Genomic DNA, 16,120 nt, shown 5'->3' on the forward strand with positions numbered 1-16,120 from the left:
GCGTCCGCACAGCTGCCACCCCTGGTGTGAAGAACGAGGCAAATATTCGCGTGGTTGCTGACCATAATTCAACATCATCTTTACAGTCAGGTGTTAAACCGTGAGTGTCTCTTTTCACTCTACTGGACATCGTCTTGGAGATATTCAGCCAGTCCTGGTGGCGAGGTGCAAATAATCCCAATTGACCAAGGTAGCAGGGACCTCTGTACGCATCTGCCAGTATCCCCTGCCATGCTCGGTCTCCACAAATTGTCATCCATTCCGTGAAGGCCCAGACAATGGCCAATAGTTCCAGTGTTTGCAGAGTATCTCCCAATGTGGCTGGTTGTAGTTGTTGTGATCTGGCAGCATCTGACTGTAGATGGGCTGCATCGCAGGCAGGGCAGGTGTTGGGATCGTGGGCAGCACCATCTCGTGGTGGGCCGGTAGAGTGGGGTTGGAGTATTGCACGGGCTGCCCTCATGCTCTCTAGGCATATCTCTGGCCCTAACTGTACCTGCATATCCACCGATGCAAATCTCCCAATCCCCATTAATTGCTCAGTAGTTACGTATTCTAAAGGATCTCCCAATGGTTGGGGTGTGTGAGCACTGATATCATATATGCGTTGCCAATGAGCCTGCAATAGCAACTGACCAGATTGTGTCATAATCATTCTTACAATAGTTTTGATGTCCTCAGGACATAAAATAGTGCTGCCCCAAATATAATTAAGCAACTTCTTGGTCGGCACACTATGCAACCTACTCTCATTTACTGTGGCTCTCATCTGGGATAGTAGTTTTCAATCAAGTGGGGTGTGAGCTCCCTGCAGATCCGCAGACCCTTGTCCATAGGTTACTAGGAAAGCCTGATCAGCGAGCGGGCTCAGCAATTCAGAGTCCTGAGCATCTGCCACCTCTCTGGCTATCACCTGCCAATTAACCCTTTCTATCCCCTGTGGGGAGGGCTTTGGCAGTGGCTTACTGGAAGCCTTAAGGCTCCCTGGGTGTATACTCTTTCGGTTTTAAAATGAGTTGCCCCACCACCTCCTCCTTGCTGTCGGAGACCCTGTTTTCTGCTCTTGAGACTTTTATCTCAGTTTCGACAGTGGTTGGAGGGGGTGGCGCCGTAGGCCATGTCTCCTGATCTGCGTCTGGGCTTTTACTAGGAGAGGGGGGTAGTGACGCCCCTGGGGGCCCCGGCAACAGTGCCGTGGCTTAACAGTTATTGGTCTCCCAGACAATAGGCAAGTATAGGCAAGTAATCGCCCCCCCACTGAGAACAGCCCCTCTGATCCTCAGGGCTGACCTAATTGCTGGGTAACCACAGCTGCAACTTGCTGTTCTAACTTTTATCTTTTTAAACTATTAATAGTTTCCCGCTACGGTTTCATTAATTTTTTAACTATTTTATCATCATCTATAGCTAAATCCCACAAGCAGTCCCCGTAAGTTCTCCATTCTTCCACATCAAAGTATGACTCAGGATTATAAAAAAAGCCCTTTGCTACCCCAAAGGCTATAAGCCCTGGAATATGCTTAACTCCTTCTACCCCTCGCTTTTCTAAAAAGCGTTGCAATAAGTTGAGGGCTACCTCCTTATCCATAGTGCTGGCCTTTTTGCCGTGTCTGTCCGCGCCACGTCTGTCCGTGATTTGTGCAGCTCCGTGTCTAATCACGCTGGTAGCCCTCCGGACCATGCAGACCCCTTTTGGTCGGTCTAGGCAATCTTCTGCCCTCCGATTTGTTGCTAATCGGTGCTTGTCCTCACCACGCTTCTCGGTTCCATGTTGTCCCTGTTCGGGCGCCACTGCAGGTGCGAGACCCTCCGATTTATGGCGCAGGGAAGCAAGTGATTGACTCAATATGAGTGGTAATACAAGCTTCAACTTTATTGTGCAGATATCCATATATTTATTCACACAGCTATAATTATGCATACTGGTCACTATCCTATTGGTAAGCCTAAAAGTGTTGCAAAAAATAGTTTCTCCTACTTGCAGTTACAGCGCATAAGCTATTTCCTCATCTTCCCAGGCCTCAGATCCATCTGTTTATCTCTCTCAAGGACAGACTGCTCCTTGCATATTTTCACAAGAATGCTTCTCATCCGGCCTACTCCATGGCTATAAACTCTGCATTTTCTTTGCCTTGCTTGTACAATTCCGCTAGAGACCCATGCCCTTGCTCTTTGAGCCATTCTTCAACAAAAGTACAGTCCTGACTTCAGCATCAAGGATTTGTTGTCCGCTCTCTCTTCAGCTTCTACTGTCAAGCTCCTATTTTTGTTGGAAAAAAAATATATATATATATATATTTTTTAAGAAAAACATACTTTCCAGACCACTGGAAGCATCTTTACAGTTTGAGTCTTCTCAGCTTTTCTGCACCATAATGGCATTCTTGGGATATACAGGTACTTCAAAAGGTTAGGCAAGCATTTGTCTTTCAAAGAAAGAGTTCTTAACATTTCAGTGTGCAGGTGTCTTCTGAGCTAGATCCTGTATCCTATCTTATATTCACTGTGCCTTCCAAAGGCTCCTGCAAGTGCTTGTCACTTCCCTCACGTCTAGTACACACTACCTCACCTCTACTCGTACTTCCTTCTCCCTAACAAATCTCATTTATCAATGCAAGACTGCATTTACAAACTCAGGTCTTTTATGTGGGATTATTCTAAGGCACCTGGTTATCCAGACAAACGGTATTTTTAGTTTAGTGTCTACTAATAAACATAAATGTTAGGTGTCTTTAAAAAGAAAAAAAAAAACTAAAATGGTCTCTTTTGTGGAGAAAAAAAAAAAAAAACAATAAAAGCAGACATCATTTTTGAGTATCCTAAAAATCAGGCCTATTGACCAGCACAATTTTTCTTTACTTTTGCCAAAGTCTACCCAGTTTGAGTGAGTATTTAACAGCATACATAAATATTATCTTTGTTTTAGATTTTATTATCTATTTCAATTGAGAAGTTAGAGCTTAAAAATAAGAACAATCTGAGACAGCATGAAAGTTTTAGAACAAAAACTAGAAGACCATTTTTTTTCTATTATTTCTAAATAAAGAATGGCAAGAAATCCACCTTTTCTTTTCCCTTCCTTTTAACCAATACATTAGCAGTTACACTTATTAAGGACAAAAGACTAATTTTTAAAGCTTCTTTAGCAGAGCACCTGTAACTTGAAGAAGGACACGAGAAATGTAGATAAAGCTGTGTTTTTTTTAAAGCAATACATTTTTCATTATTAATATAGGTAAAGAATCAATTTGAGAGTTATTTCAGCTCAAATTTGCATTTTTATAATTGTATTTTAAAAAGTAAAGAAAATAGTAGGGTAAGGGAAAAAAAGTTTTAAGTCAGAAATAATTTATTTATGGCTTGAACAGCCAAGCTTTTTCTCAGCTGAAGTCTCATTTGCCTTGGAGCATCCAAACTGCAGCAAGTAGTTCAATTCACGTTGCAACTTCATATTGCTAACTTATTATCTAGTCCACATTACTGCTTTGTTTGTGAGCAAGGAAATTTAAAATGTTTGGGATATTTTTTGCTTTGTCAAGGGTTCAATCAAATGTGATGGAGGTAAGGGTATAATTTAAAAGTCAACTCTTCAAATTGTAGGCATGCTAATGACACCAAGTTGTGATTCTGTCAGAACTCTTTAATTTTTTTTTTTGTATAGTCTTGTGCATTCATTTTTCTCATTCACATACTCTGGACTACTGGAGCCCACCAGGAGCATAAACAACACCTACTTACAAAGACAAGCATTATTGCAGATATGTGCAACATTAGCTTATGCAAGCTTATGTCATTATTTAAGAAGGGAAGATGGGCTAAGGATCATTACAAAGGTTTTGGAAGGAAGAACCAGTGTGGAGAGCTGCTGTGATGCTAGACCTTGCTCCAGTAGCTTGTAGAATTAAGGTGATGAAAAGTCTGTGTTTGGTCTTCAAAAGTGGTACAAATAACAGTTTCATTAAAGTTACACTTTAAAAAAAAAAAAAAAAAAACTTAACATTTTTAATAAATGTGTTTATATTAAAGATATTGCTTCAAGCCAAAAGCTTTTGTAAACGCTAAGACATAAAGCTTCGCCTCTTATCTATCTTTCCCTTTGCTCAACATGAGAGCAGACAAGGTTATAAGCAATAAATAACAAAAGACACAGAATGAACCGCTAGAACAATGTCATGATATTAAATATTGCCTTACAAATTCCTTACAAAAGCAACAGGAAGAGTCACTTGGGATGGATCAGGAATATTAATAATGCCAAAATACACATTTAAGAAAAAGCAAAGTAACTAAGGCCACAATGGTAGAATACCCCAAAAACTTGTTAAGCATGGTCATGCAACAGCCAACATCTATATGTCACTCATACAAATACTCTTTGAAACATAAGGTGATTTATCTGTTAACATATGATGCATATATTAAACACATTAAAGGCAGCAATTAATTTATTTTAGGAATAAAACCTAAAGAGGTAAAAATAATTTAAAAGAAAATTGACTGAATTTATAATTAGACTTCCAGGGTTGTCTACTTTCATATTAGATATGTTTATTCATATTCTGTCATTTACGGTAATGTAATAATTTTCATTTTAAGATGTCTTTCAAACTCACATCTTAGAAACAAGTACTTCTACACAATGGATTCTTTTCCACTAAATTCACTAAGGCTACCCACCTGAATGTTATTAAACACAGGCTCACATGTTTACAGAATAAAGCTACAATTTTCTTCTTTTGCTACAAAATTTCCTTTTTAAGAAGAACAACAAATGAATAGCCATAGGATCAGCTAACAAGGCTACCTGCATAACTTCTGACATTTTCAATAAAACTGAATTAGATACAACTCAATTCTTACATATTGGGAGATAGAATCACAGACTTGTCTAGGTTGGAAGAGACCTCCAAGATCACCGAGTCCAACCTCTGACCTAACACTAACCAGTCCTCTACTAAACCATATCGCTAAGTTCAACATCTAAACAGCTTTTAAAGACCTCCAGGGATGGTGACTCAACCACTTCCCTGGGCAGCCCATTCCAATGCCTAACAACCCTCTCAGTAAAGAAATTCTTCCTAATATCCAACCTAAACCTCCCCTGATGCAACTTAAGCCCATTCCCCCTCGTCCTGTCACCAGGCACATGGGAGAACAGACCAACCCCCACCTCACTACAGCCTCCTTTAATGTACTTACATGTATAAAAAGCGATAAGGTAGCCCCTGAGCCTCCTCTTCTCCAGGCTGAACAAACTCAGCTCCCTCAGCCACTCCTCGTAGGACTTGTTCTCCAGGCCCCTCACCAGCTTCATCGTCCTTCTCTGGACTCGCTCGAGCACCTCCATGTCCTTCTTGTAGCGAGGGGCCCAAAACTGAACACAGTACTCGAGGTGTGGCCTCACCAGAGCCAAGTACAAGGGGACAATCACCTCCCTAGCAATGCTGGCCACACTGCTTCTTACGCAAGCCAGGATGCTGTTGGCCTTCTTGGCCACCTGAGCACACTGCTGGCTCATATTCAGCCAACTTATCCACTAGTACTCCCAGGTCCTTCTCCGCCAGGCAGCTTTCCAACCATTCCTCTCCCAGTCTGTAGCTCTGCTTGGGGTTATTGCGCCCCAGGTGCAGGACCCGGCACTTGGCCTTGTTGAACTTCATGCAGTTGACCTCAGCCCATCGGTGCAGCCTATCCAGATCTTCCTGCAGAGCCTTCCTACCCTCGAGCAGATCGACACACACACCTAACTTGGTGTCATCTGCAAACTTACTGAGGGTGCACTCAATCCCGTCATCCAGATCATCGATGAAGATATTAAAGAGGACTGGCTCCAGTACTGAGCCCTGGGGAACACCACTAGTGAACGGCTTCCAACTGGACTTGACTCCATTCACCACGAATCTTTGGGCCTGGCTGTCCAGACAGTTTTTAACCCAACAAAGTGTACGCTAGTCCAAGCCATGAGCAGCCAGTTTCTTGAGGAGAATGCTGTGGGGAACGGTGTCAAAAGCCTTGCTAAAGTTAAGGTAGACCATATCCACAGCCTTTCCCACATCCACCCAGCGCGTCAATTTGTCATAGGAGATCAGGTTTGTCAAGCAGGACCTGCCTTTCATAAACCCATGCTGACTGGGCCTGATCGCCTGCTTGCCCTGCAGGTGCTGCATGATGACACTCAAGATAATCTGCTCCATGAGCTTCCCTGGTACTGAGGTCAAACTGACAGGCCTGTAGTTCCCCGGGTCTGCCCTCCAGCCCTTCTTGTAGATGGGCGCCACATTTGCTAGCCGCCAGTCAGCTGGGACCACCCCTGATAGCCAGGACTGCTGATAAATGATGGAAAGTGGCTTGGCCAGCTCCTCTGCCAGTTCTCTCAGTACACTCAGGTGGATCCCATCTGGCCCCATCGACTTGAGTACATCCAAGTGCTGTAGCAGGTCACCAACCAGTTCTTCGCGGATAGTGAGGGCCACATTCTGCTCCCCATCCTCTTCCACCAGCTCAGGGTGATGGGTGTCCAGAGAACAACTGGTCTTGCCGCTAAAGACTGAGGCAAAGAAGGCATTAAGCACCTCAGCCTTTTCGTCATCTCTTGTAACTAAGTTCCCCCACGCATCCAGTAAAGGATGGAGATTCTCCTTAGTCCTCCAGTTTGTGTTGATGTATTTGTAAAAACATTTTTTGCTGTCTTTAATGGCAGTAGCCAGATTGAGCTCCAGATGAGCTTTGGCCTTCCTAATTTTGTCCCTGCACTGCCTCGCAACATCCTTATAGTCCTCCCTAGTGGCCCGCCCTCTTTTCCAAAGATTATAAACCCTCTTTTTTCTCCTAAGCTCAAGCCACAATTCTCTGTTCAGCCAGGCCGGTCTTCTTCCGCACCGGCTCGTCTTTGGGCACGTGGGGACAGACCACTCCTGCACCATTAAGATTTCCTTCTTGAAGAGTGCCTGGCCTTCCTGGACTCCTCTGCCCTTCAGAACTGCCTCCCAGGGGACTCTGCCAACCAGTGTCCTGAACAGTTCAAAGTCAGCCCTCAGGAAGTCTAATACAGCGGTTTTACTCGTCCCCTTCCTGGCTTCTCCAAGAATGGAGAACTCTACCATTTCATAGTCACTCTGCCCATGACAGTTTCCAACCACCACATCTCCCACCAGTCCTTCTCTGTTTTTGAACAGAAGGTCTAGCAGCGCACCTCCCCTGGTAGGCTCACTAACCAGCTGCATCAGGAAGCTATCTTCCACGCTCTGCAGAAACCTCCTAGACTGCTTTCTCTGGGCTGTGTTGTGCTTCCAGGATATGTCTGGGAAGTTGAAGCCCCCCATGAAAGAGGTCCATGAATACCCAGACCTTCTTAAAAAGAAAAAGGCAACCTCAGGGTTTCCTTCCCACAGGGAAGTGGCACCGTGATACATCAGCTTTAGCACACAATGCTAATCATGCACTCAGCATTTTACATTTCTTGGATTCAAAAGTAGTAACATATATACACAATTCAATTATAAATTAAAAAGCATACATTCGCACATTCAGTTTGCTTTGAAGTTAACAGAATTCAAAAACATGCTGAACTTGTCGCCTCTGTTCTCCTCACTAGGATATGAGGGTTCACACATTTGAGAATCATGCCCAAAAAAAGTACTGGTTGTGCCTCAGCCACATCAGATCCAAGTCCTCCAAGGACTGTAGGCTCTGCAAGTGATAGAGGTGATTTAGTAGGTTACCCCTCATTCAGCATAAAATCAGCACCCTGGAACTGTTAGAAGGCATTCCACTTCTGCAGTTTTCTTTATTTTTTCCCAGAAAAGGCCAAAAGGAGTTCACCAACCACTTCCGGTTATCAACAACTTCAGAGCATGACTCTATCTTCCACCTTTGCACTGACACTGAACCCATCTCAGTTGAGCATAACCATGCCAATTGACAAGTGCAAGTCAGAAGTCATTCCAAGCTTTTGATGTGAACATTTCACATTCATAACAGATGCTATTGTAACTGTTTTTCTTAAGGAAAAACAAATTGTCTAAGAAGATTTTAAATGAGGCCTGCGAAAAAGATATATAAATGAAAGCCAAGGTACACCGTGACTGCAAATACTTAGCCACTAAAAATCAGCATGCTTTACAAAGCACAGCCTTCCTTCCAGAGAAGCACTTTTTTTGCACGAAGTAGTTTCTTGCACTACTACTTGGCACTGGTCAACAAAAGGACATGGTAAAGCAAATTGTTCTTATTTGCCCACTAATCTGAGTTGTTTAAAGAATAGAAGAACTCTATTTCAACAGCAACATATTTTGAGGAAAAGAATGCATTAAAAAAAAAAAATGTTTAAGGAAAAGTTCACATTGTCACAGAAATAATACAAACTATAACATTTTATAAACAAATGAAGGATTCAGCCATTGCACATACAGATGTAATGAAATATTCTTCCTAGCAGCTTACCTGTAAATTAATTTTACTGATCATGAGAAGTGCTTAGTTAACGATACTGAAAACTGAAGCAGCAGCAGCACAACCTCCAACAGGACTCAACCCCATTTGACAAGCAGGAATTTGTTTCTGGAAATTAGAGTACTGTAGTCTCCAAGTTCATTTAATTTGCTATTTTTGTGATGAAACAAGCCAAACAGATGCCAAAGAGTGTAGCTGTGAGTCCAGACACAATAAACCTACATTATAAATTCACAGAATCATCTAGGTTGGAAGAGACCTCCAAGATCATCAAGTCCAACCTCTGACCTAACACTAACCAGTCCTCTACTAAACCATATCGCTAAGCTCTACAACTAAACGTCTTTTAAAGACCTCCAGGGATGGTGACTCCACTACCTCCCTGGGCAGCCCATTCCAATGCCTAACAACCCTCTCAGTAAAGAAGTTCTTCCTAATATCCAACCTAAACCTCCCCTGATGTAACTTAAGCCCATTCCCCCTCGTCCTGTCACCAGGCACATGGGAGAACAGACCAACCCCCACCTCACTACAGCCTCCTTTAATGTACTTACATGTATAAAAAGCGATAAGGTAGCCCCTGAGCCTCCTCTTCTCCAGGCTGAACAAACTCAGCTCCCTCAGCCACTCCTCGTAGGACTTGTTCTCCAGACCCCTCACCAGCTTCATCGCCCTTCTCTGGACTCGCTCGAGCACCTCCATGTCCTTCTTGTAGCGAGGGGCCCAAAACTGAACACAGTACTCGAGGTGTGGCCTCACCAGAGCCAAGTACAAGGGGACAATCACCTCCCTAGCAATGCTGGCCACACTGCTTCTTACGCAAGCCAGGATGCTGTTGGCCTTCTTGGCCACCTGAGCACACTGCTGGCTCATATTCAGCCAACTTATCCACTAGTACTCCCAGGTCCTTCTCCGCCAGGCAGCTTTCCAACCATTCCTCTCCCAGTCTGTAGCTCTGCTTGGGGTTATTGCGCCCCAGGTACAGGGCCCGGCACTTGGCCTTGTTGAACTTCATGCAGTTGACCTCAGCCCCTGAGCCTCCTCTTCTCAAGGCGAAACAAACCCAGCTCCCTCAGCCACCCCTTGTAAGACTTGTTCTCCAGGCCCCTCACCAGCTTTGTTGCCCATCTCTGGACTCGCTTGAGCACCTCCATGTCCTTTTTGTAGCGAGGGGCCCAAAACTGAACACAGTACTCGAGGTGCAGCCTCACCAGAGCCAGATGGGCACTCCTCGAGAAGGAAATATTAAAGGCTCAGGAGCAGTCCGTCCCCACATGCCCAAAGACCAGCCTGGCTGAACAGATAGTTGTGGCTAGAGCTTAAGAAGAAAAAAAAAAAAAGAGGGTTTATGATCTTTGGAATAGAGGGCAGGCCACTCAGAAGCACTATAAGGATGTTGTAAGAATGTGTAGGGACAAAATTAGAAAGGCCAAAGCTTATCTGGAACTCAATCTGGCTACTGCTGTTAAAGATAACAGAAAGTGTTTTTATAACATGAGGAGGAGGACTAAGGAGAATCTCCATCCTTGGAATGAAATCACCGGAGTGTTCTCTCATCCTCTCAAAGTTGGTAGAATTATATGGCCAATAAGGCAGCATTCACTCCAAGCAGCCTGAACTATTTACTTGGTAGGAGATTGTCCCACATTTTACCAATCATCTGTGTAATGTGTGATCTGTTGAACTAAATTTAGGAACAGCAGAAACTCTTGTTCTTATACTTCTTTCACATTAGAAATACATTGCACGTTACACCCAGCTAGGCAGTCACTAGTCCAAGTTTGTATACATTGCTTTCTCCAGTGACTTCCTCCCTCAAGCCCATGGCTATCCCAGTAACTACAGCGTATCATTTTCATGTGTACCTGCATCCTTTATCTTTCTCTGAAGTTTCCACTCCCAGCATTTCTCAAACAATTTGCGATTTTTAAGTGATTTAATTCTAGATGTTTCTCATACTTTTCCCTACCAAAGTCATTTATATCCCATTTATGTAGAATTTAGCTGCTAAATGCTACTTCTGCACTGTGACTTCATAAAGATAGGATAATGCATGCTAACACATGACATGCAGGGAGAAGCTCAAAAAATGTTTATGTAAAGTGGGATTTTACTTGAAATCCTTTGCTCTTTAAAGAAGCCACACGTTAACTTGTCTGAAGCTTTATATCCACTGAAGGCCAGTCTGTAAAAATGAGTTTCTAAGCTAATTTCATGATAATCTAGAAAGCTGACGTCCCTTTTTAAAAACCTGATCCTAAAACTTCTCAGAAAAACCTAAGCCTTGTTGAACATCCAAATTATCAAAGTTTCCCTCACATCCAAACCCAACTTGACATTCTGAGGAATACCTCAAATTCTTAGATGCATTGCAGCTGCAATTCTCAAAAAATAAATCCTGACACCACAGATCTCTCATTATGCCTATTGTAAATTAAAGAGATCATAGTGGTATTCAGCTTTCTGAACATGTAAACTGTCCATCTCAAAGCCTACACTTCTACTGTCATGAAGGAATTCCAGGTTCCTGTGGACAAAAATGGTACGGCAGTAATGGAACATTATCTAGAGAAGTGCTAGGACACCTTTGCTATGGTTCTCTTCTTGGCCAGAGCTCAGCACCCAACAGACTGGAAGGAGAGGAGGATGGTCTTCCTGATGGTTACAGCTACTCCTAAAAAAAAGGTGGCTATTTAAGACATTCCAAATCAGAACATTCTAAAACCGCTATCACTAAACAAATCACAACAATTCCCTGAGATAAACAGCTACAAAAGCAACATCAAAACTTAAATACTATGCTACCAGCATTAATTCATGAAAGACATTTACATTTTCCTTTACAAATGAGCACTGGATATCTATGCTCATAAGCTTTCTTGGCCTGCACAAATAACCCACAACCATACACCAAGCAAATAAGATAATCAACTTACCGACTTTTTTTTTTGGCAGAGGGGAAGATATATCACATCTTGCACATGAGAAGTGACGAACCATCCTAAATGTCTATTTCAAAATGATTTTTTTTTTAAATACAAAAATCATTACACACAAAAAAAAAAAAAACACCAATTAAAAATCAAATGTTCTGGAAAAAGATTTAATTGATGCTTCTGCTGGTCCGCATTTGCATTTTTTCTCAGTTTCACACAGAAGAAAAAGCACAATTCAGTTCATTTAGAGAATTCCTTATGTTTACAGCTTGTTTTTCCATTTCTGAGCTTTTCCTTGATCAACTATGATCCTTAAGTAGAAGATATAACCTCCTTTTGTTTTAAAGTAATTCTTGCCCTTTTTCCTGGACTTCATAGGAAATAAGCTAGTATAGCTGTTGCAAAATAAGTCACAAATAAATGGTCACATTACAAAACGTATTTCAGTACAATAGTAGTATTGCCAATGTGAATCTGAATAAGCATCTCCGTATTATACCCCTGGCATCTTTCAAATTAAATTTAACTGAAAATATAACAAATGCATGATACTGGATAAAAATATAGTAAACACCATAAGATACACAGGTAGGAGAGCATATGTTGTCTTTGGAAGTCATACACTGGCTGGTTGCCTCACCCTATTTGAGGGTGAAACCACCCACTCCTTAGTGTTAGTCATCCCTCAAAGGTCTGCAAGGACCATCTTCCTAAAGCAAGAAAATCACTCTGAGCAATCTCTTACAAAAGCACACATGCCAAATTGCTCATTCTCTAAAAATCACATATATTCTACATTCTAAAATGGCTGAATGAGTTCACTTGAACTCATTTTGCTACTAAGATTATTGGCTGTTCCCTTCCCTTGCCACCTTTCTATAGCCCTCATGCAGAAGATGGGGGGACTACGGGCATGAGTAAATATACCTCATGCTATTTTTCATCAGAATTTGACCCAGCATTTGTCTGTTAGCAGAGCTGAAAAAGAGCCCATAGAACAGAGTAGTGGTGAGATAGGTCTCCTCCAAATGAAGCTGAGATAGTATGTTAACTTAACAGTGAGTTCAAACACTACCCAACAGAAGGTAAAAGAAGACCTATGCTTGGGAAGACCAGAGGGGCAATTTCTAAGGCAAGAAACTCAGTTTTCCTCAGTAGGAATGGAAAAGACAAAAAGATGCCTCAGCATGCCAACTTTGTCCTTCATTCTTGGAAGGAAGGGAAAACATTACAGTAGCTGAATCATCTACCTATTGGGACAAAAAAAAATGCATCTTATTTCAAGACAGAAGACGCTTCCCATTCGTAAACCTATCTTTATACTACACGAAAAAAGAAAAACAAAGACAGTTAGAAAACCAAAGCACTTGATTTCAATGCTAGAGTAAGGAAAGAAAATAAAAGTATTGTTGTCCACAGTCAGGAAGGCAGCCTACCAACCCAGTTACCCCACCACCTGAGCACAGTTAAAACAGGACTTACTCAAAGGTAATTGCAGCCAAGTCTCCTCCACACCTGTCACACTTACCCCAACACACACACAACCTTTCTGTCCTCAGCACTATCCTTCAAAGGTATTTATTCCAACTGTTTTTGCAGTACTTTTACCACTCATTCCCCCAGGAAAACAAAAAGCATAAGGGAGAGGACAACAGCAGCACAGCCTGCACCCTCGCTTTCCCTCGCTAGCAGAACTTTACCTCATTCCTCTTGCAGTTGAAATTTCACCTCATGATGTTTATCTGAAGACTTAGTGCTAAATGAGTTTAGTACAAAAAAATAAACATCAGTTCTTAACTGGAGTATATTCCCCACTCTGAGGGCTCTTGCTGGAGATGCAGCACACAGCTTCTCCCACTAATCCTTCTGAAGAAGGAAATGATGTTCCCTTTGCTCACAGGACCAAAAGTCACTCCTGTGTTTTCCTCAGTTTCCCCTAGAAGAGGAATAGCTACCTCACCTTGACACTGCTGAATAATGTTTTATATAGGGCTTCCAAACTAAAATAATGGTAATAGAAAGATTTCTCTAAAGTACTTAGATTTGGAAAGACTACACACACCTTAGTACAGTCACTTCACAGGAAGCCAAGGTTTACAAGTTCCTCACACTAAGAAAAACAAACCTTTTCACCACATACACATATTCCTTAAGAAAACCATAGGCACTTACCATTACACATTCCCCACGTGCAAAAACAGATCCTAAAAAAGCCTCTTGTCTCCTTCAGACACAGAGAACTAAGAAATCAGGACAAGCACCCTCAAGTGGATGAGACCGTGAGGGGATGGGAACTACAAAAGCCTTCGCCCTTCCCCAGGGCAGGCGAAGAAAACCCCAGCTCGCTAGGGCAGCTGCCAGGCCCCGCGAACCGACCGCAGCGGTGGGGCGCTGAGGGGATCTGGCGCGCGGCGACCGCCCGGCCTCCGCCCTCTGGAAGGGGCGCTGCCTGCAGCCCCGTTCGGGGTGCTGGGGAGAGCCGAGCCCGCCCTTCTCCTCCTTCTCTGTCTCCTTCTCACAGGCGGCTGGCAAGGCAGTGAGGGTCGTTCCGCACCGAGGTAGACAGAGCCTCACCCCCGGCAGCGAGATCGCCACAGGGACGCGTTGGAGGCGGGCGGCGGGTCGCTGCGCTGTCACAGCTGGGAAGGTGGCCGGGCTCCTTCCCTCCCTGCCTGCCTGCCTGACAGGAGGGGACCCCAGCGGCGTCCCCTTGCCCCTCGGGCTGCGGGAGGGCTCCCCGTCGGCAGGGGATGGAGGCAGCGCCCAGCCCCTGAGGCAGAAACAGTGCGGGCATGGCCGCTGCCCTCAGGGCAGGGCGGCAGGAGGTCGGCAGGGCCGGGCAGAGGCGGAGAGGATATTTGCCGTCCTCGATGTCGCCACAGGGAAGGCAAGTGGCAGCGCAGAAGCCACGGAACGAACGGGGGGAACCTTCCCCGCCCTTGGAAAGAGGGAGCAGGAGAAGGGCCTGAAGAGGCCGGGGTGTGAGGCGGCCTCCCTGCGTATACACACGGGGGATATGAGAGGCAGAAAAAAAAACACCCAAATCCTAAACAAATAGTTAAGTGACACCCCTGATTTAAAAAGCCAACCAGCAAACTAACCCTGACAAGTGAGCTTTTCCCTCCTCTTCGCTGCACTTATTGGCCGGGCTTATTTGCAGCGAGCTTGTGTCTGCCAACGCAAGTGGCCGGCTGCAGTGTCCATCAAGGGGGAAATGATCAGCTCGCCGCTAAGGGAGTACATTCCCATCCATCATCACGGGGCTTAGCAGGTAGCTGCCTAGAAATCAATCACACACTAATAAAAATATATATTATTTCTCCTCCGTATTACTAAATAGCGCTCTCAGCAAGATATAGATGCGTCCTTGATGAATGTATACATGGATTTTATCGTTTGCATCACTCTTGTCCTACCTAAAATAATCTTAAAAAATAAAAATCACACAGCATCCTAAATGAGCAAACCCATTAAGTATTCATTAATTATATAACTACAAAATACTATCCTGCTAATTTCTGGTTTCCCTTCGCAAGACTCTGAAAGGGAACAGAAATATCTTTTTTCCTAACACAATTTTTAAAACATCATCCAGTTTCTAGGTATAAAGCGAAAAATTTCTGAAGCTCATCAATTATATTCTAGAAGAGTTTAACAACGATAGTAATATTTTTAAAGATTGGGCACAGAAAAGGAGACTCCTATGGCTGCTTTAAGGAGAAATTGCAAGAAAGGTTTCTGGCTGACAATTCTGTAGGGAGAGGCACTCTTACCAGGAGATGTGGACTTGGTCCCATTTATCACAGTGTATTTCTAAGGCAATATAAAAAACCTCTTCTGCAATTTCATTTTCAGTTTCAACCATCAGACAATTGTAGAAAGCAATATATAGCAAATTCCTTAATCGCAACAGATTCACAGCAGTGCATGATAACCGCCTAAGCCTCTCACCTTTCAAATCATTGCATCTGTCTTTTCATCCTCACATGGATTTTACATCACGTTTAGCTGACATCTCGTTTGCTGGGAGGAAGGAGGCAGCAGTAGAGCCGGAGAAGCCGAACACCTACAAGGCGAGGAAGAGAGGGAACCTGCTGTAGTCGGGGGAGGCTTGTGCGCTCCTGTCCCTCGTCTTTCTGTCCCCCGGCGAGTCTCCCTGTCAGCTGCGAGCCTGGCTGCCTGTTTTGCCAGACCCTGACTCAACATTCCCAGCATTCCCGAGGAGCTGGGGCTTCAGCAGCGCTGAGCAGCCTGCCGCTGGGGGCAGCAGCAAGCTCTGCCAGCAGCTGGGGCTCTGCCAGTTGCAGATCACGTACTGCAAGCCGGTGGCTTTCTCCGAGGATTTGTCCCTGCCCGTTCACTGCACACCCTTGGGTTCCAGTCCGCACCCTATAGATGTCTGAAAGTGTGTTACTCATTGTGAAACAGCCTAAAAATACACCGGTGTCTGCGTAAAGCTGCAGAGGAAAAATGTTTTCTTGTTCACCGAAGGCTGGAAATACTCGAAGCCAGGTACTTCAGAACATGGTATGTAAAATCTGTTATATCCAGACAGATATGAAAAACCTGAATCCGTATTTTGGCTTACATCTGAAAGTAATTAAGAAGACATCCATAATAATTTCTGATAAAAAATCCATTCAAAAAATGCACAGATTAGCTGCTATATGAAGCTTGAAAGTTTTTTTTTTTCATCAGAAAACTGCAAACTACATTAAAATTACTCCTGACAT

The 16,120-nt window shown here is 43.7% G+C and overlaps 1 protein-coding gene across 7 annotated transcripts in view; it reads right to left on the reverse strand.

Annotated features, from left to right (window-relative positions):
- The window catches only part of ERC2 (ELKS/RAB6-interacting/CAST family member 2), a 550,520-nt gene extending 534,927 nt beyond the window's left edge, over positions 1 to 15,593 (reverse strand). For 5 of the 7 annotated variants that reach the window (XR_011812383.1, XR_011812382.1, XR_011812380.1 and 2 more), the window contains exon 1: positions 15,339 to 15,593. The gene's annotated coding sequence lies outside the window, so the exon portion shown is untranslated. The other 2 variants (XR_003500250.3, XR_011812381.1) reach the window with 2 other exon arrangements.
- Between the last annotated feature and the right edge of the window lie 527 nt (positions 15,594 to 16,120).

This window comes from Anas platyrhynchos, chromosome 13, assembly GCF_047663525.1.
Source record: "Anas platyrhynchos isolate ZD024472 breed Pekin duck chromosome 13, IASCAAS_PekinDuck_T2T, whole genome shotgun sequence".
Classification (NCBI taxonomy): Eukaryota; Metazoa; Chordata; class Aves; order Anseriformes; family Anatidae; genus Anas; species Anas platyrhynchos.